Consider the following 4299-nt stretch of genomic DNA (forward strand, 5'->3'; position numbering starts at 1 on the left):
CTGATCAGTAAGTAATGCCTATTTATAGTGCTGGCTTTGGAAACAGCTTCACTCTTCAGTTCACCATAGGAAAACTCATTCCAGGCATTACTGAAGTCTTGCTTAAGTCCCATTTTGGGGATTTAAGTGGGCTGGGCGTTTTGTGTAGGTCATTCCCAAGGTCAGATGCCCCCTGCACGTGTGAAAAAGGCAGCACGCACCCAGGCAGCCTTGCATGCAGCAATGCGCTGCAGAGCCCCTCGGAGGGGACAGGGACAACTCAGGCGTTCAGAACGGAGCATAAGGACAAGGCTTTACACTTTTGAAAGGAGGCTGTGAAGTCGTGGATAGGTTTAGCAAGTCCAGCATGCAGTGGTGGTTCTTGGAAGGGAGAGATCTGGGGAGTTCCTTTGCTCCTTTCTCTCGAGCAAAGTTTATTGTAGGAATTTTTGAGCCAAAAGGCATGTTCCTCCCGCATCCCTTGGGCATCACGGCTTTCTGCTCTTCCTTCTCTGGCAGGGCTGTGCTGCACACCCTGCTCTTACCAAACTCACTGCTAGATGTGCTGATCTCCAGTGGGACCTCTCCAGAAAACACATTTTACAAGATACTCCCATGAAATTTATTGATCTATTAATAACGGCATGTAGTGCAGAGCCACATGGTTCAGGGGAGAGGGTTTGATTCATTCATTCACAAATCCTCATGTAAATACCACATACATTTTTCATTACACGAGCACACGGCCCTCCCGAGTGCAGAGCTATATGATTAAATCAATCAGCTCCATGTTTTTTAAATATTTCTTGTCACGTAGGAGAGCCTGAGTCATTTTCCAAGGAACGCAGTTATCAGCACAGAGGTCTGTTGGCAGCGTTCGTCTCCTGGGGCTCAGCATGTTACTTTGCTGTAACTGGAAATCTCTGCGAGAGCAGAGGATTGTGTCCCCCGCCGCAGGTGAGCACTCGGGAATCCAGGAATCCACGGGACACGGCCACTCTGCTTCAGCAGTGGCCAAGAGAAACCAGGACTCCCAACTGGAACCGACTGGAGGCAGATTACAACCATTGCAGGTTTGTACTGGTGAGGCCAACAGTTTGAGTCAAACCCGGCTTGCGGGTTTGGGATGCAGGAGGAGAGAGGGGACAGTAAGCTCTGGATGCACGTTGTACTTACTCACCATCCTCCCAGGCTTCCAGAGGCCACCCTGGTCCCCAGTGAGGTCTCTTGGATCCCCATCCACACCCCGCTTAAGCTGGAAAAATGTGTACAGAAATTTCTGGTGCCTTATCTTAATACTAGCAGTTCCTCCAACTAGAAGGCTGTTCTTCTGGTTCCCAGCCTAAATATATTCATGACCTGTTTATCTTTGCTTGATTTTGGGCCATGATTTTGGAAAAATATAACACCCAGCCCACATATGTACTTTAAAATGCTGTCTCATATCAGATGCTTAGACCAAATCCTGCAGGTTTTGCATGTAGAAAAATCCTGGTGACTGGTGACTCTATTCCCCACATAATATTGGAAAGAGGTCTTGCGGACTTGGCCCACTCCAGACCAGCTACTTATTCCAGCAACCCCTGACTGCTCTGACATGTATCCACACAGCCCAGGGCGTCCTTTAAGGTAGGGCAGGAGCTCCAGGAACAAAATGAGCATGAGTTGTTGAGTACTGAAGATTCAGAGTAACGCTGTACATCTGTGCAATAACTTTGTTGTAAATGCCAAACTACCTGCCTTCCCGTTTGTCCGGGGGGGTTGCAGCAGTTAAGATTGGGGAGTGCTTTAGCCCAGGACTTGAAGCTGCTGTGCAGCAGCACCGTGATGAGTCCAGCCTTTCTCCAAAACAGCATCCCTGTGTATGACTTAGGAGCATCTCCAGTCAAAACGGAGCTCGGGCTCCCTCCGTCCTCTCACTGCAGGGATTCCCTCGTTGCAGGATAACAGGGAGAAAGGGTTGCTCGGGGTTGTACCCAGTCGCTGCCATTTGTGGAAATGATGCTGATGTGCCAACCATCTGTTTTAGCGGCAGACTCCTTGAAACACAGCAACATGCCCGCTGTACTCACACACTGTGAGCTAGTTCGCTTGTCAGACATAGATGAAAGCTCCCCAGCATTAAAAGCAGCAACATTCAAACCGCTAAATTCAGCTTTGAAGTTAGCAACCCACTAAGCTATGGAGGCTGGCTTCTTTTCTGCTTCATCCTGCCGCTGACTCAGTGGGACGATTTACATCCTACAGATGTTTTTACAAGGAAAGAATGAAAAAAAAAATTATTTTTTAAAATCCAATCTTGGGTTCTAGAGAATTGTTTGCAGCAAGCCTAGCTAGAATTCCATGCCCATTTATCCCTTGGCTTAGTTGATGAGCTTGCCAGCAGGAAGGATTTTAATTCCTTTTTATCCCAAATTTTTTCCGCAGCTGTGATATGAGATCATTCTGCCAAATAATTTAGGCTCAAAATCTGACCTATGTTGGATAGCATAAGATACTGAGGATGTTCTTGGGATTTTAAGGGGAGAGTTTATATTTCACTGTAGGCTTTTTAATGGAAGCCTACAAGAAAACATTGTCTTATGTTTCCTATCCTAATCCTATTATTATTATTAAGTGCTATTAATACTATAAAACAAGTGTTGATGTCCCACTTGCAACAGTATACAAAAAAGGATCTTATGAAACATCCATATGAAAAGACGCAGAACCTGTATGTGTTTTATAGGACAGTTTCAAAATCTATCTTCTATTCAGTGCCCATATTTCAGGCCATATCATCAGACATCAGTTTGATTGCTGGTGTAAACTGCAAGCAATATTAAGAGTTGTCTTGTAGCTTCTTTAAACATATTTGGCAAAAGCATTTACCATTCTAAGGGTCCAGTGTTGCAAATACATTAATACCTGCTTAATTGTAAACATCTCAGTAGTCCCTCGCTAATGGCAAATTTGGTCTGATATGTCCATGTCTATGGGCAAAATCCCGCTTGGGTGCACAAGCTGCTTCGGAGCACGTGAGGCGGGAAGCATGGGAGTCTGCAAGGGCCATTTCGGTTTCAGAGGAACACAGAGGCCACCAGCACCCACACCCTGCTGTTCACAGCACCAGAGGCTTCATCACGCCCAGCAAAGCTCCCAAACCTCCTCTGCCAGGCCCAGTGGCACAGACATCGCCAGTGCACATCAACATTCTCTGAGAACGGTGGAAAGGGCAGAGCTTTCTTACTTGGCAAGCCATCAACATCCCGGGATGTGGCAGACATTGGTTCAAGTGCCTAAGGGGTATGTTTATTCCGTGCAGTATAAACACACCAGTCCAGGAAGCGGCGTGCTGCGCAGAAATGCCTTGAGTCACTTTGTAGAGATAAATACTAAGCTTATGCTCTCCCAGATCTGGGTCTGCCTTGCCCATATACGGCCCACGATCAGCACTGCCTCAGCTTTGCTTCAGGGGCCAGGAGGCGTTGGGGATTCATCCCTCTGCAAGGGTTTTGGGGGCTGCCGGTGAGTCTCAGGGCCTTACGCGGGTATCCATGCCATGCACAGGGATCCACGCCCTCAGGGCCGGCAGGTTGGGGTCCACCCCAGGCCCGCAAGCCGGAGGGCCGGGTCCCAGGCTGCCGGGCTGGAGCAAGAGGAGCAACCGCCTTCATCTGCTTTTGTAGGAGCGGTCTGATGCGCACAGCCGCCTGCCGATGGTGTTGGCAGATGTGTCCTCCCTGCCTGCAGGAAGGCCAGGAGACCTTGGGAACGGGCAACCACCAGAGTCACTGGGGGTTTGGGTGGGGAGATGGGAGGAAGAGAAGTTTTAAAAAAATCATACAAAGGGGACACGGCAGGTGTTCGCATGGGGAGACGGTGGGTGTTTGCACGGGGACACGGTGGGTGTTTGCGTGGGGACGTGGTGGGTGGTTGGGTGGGGACACGGTGGGCTTGTGGCTGTGGTAGGGGAGTACCTGAGGGAGGAAGGGGCTGCCTGCGTGACGGCCCCGGGGTGAGGGCCAGGGAGGGGGTGTGCCGGGCCGCGGCCAGCCCGGCTGCCGAGGCAGCCCTTGCCCGCCCGGCGGCGGCACCACCGAGCTGCCTGGGCCGACGGAGCCGTTGCGCGCCGGCGCTAGGACCCGGCAGAGCCCCACCGGCCGGCGAGGGGAGGGCGGGGCTACCCGTGATGAGAAGCCGAGCCAATGAGCGCGGGGCCGCTGCCGGATTCATTTACATTCCGGCGCGACGCATCCAATGAGCGTGCGAGCTGCCGGCCGCGCTGCTCTCCCAGCCGCCCCGCCCGGGCGGCCGAGGCGGTCGCGGCTCATTCGGAGA

Source organism: Aptenodytes patagonicus, chromosome 14 (assembly GCF_965638725.1).
Source record: "Aptenodytes patagonicus chromosome 14, bAptPat1.pri.cur, whole genome shotgun sequence".
In the NCBI taxonomy this organism is placed as follows: Eukaryota; Metazoa; Chordata; class Aves; order Sphenisciformes; family Spheniscidae; genus Aptenodytes; species Aptenodytes patagonicus.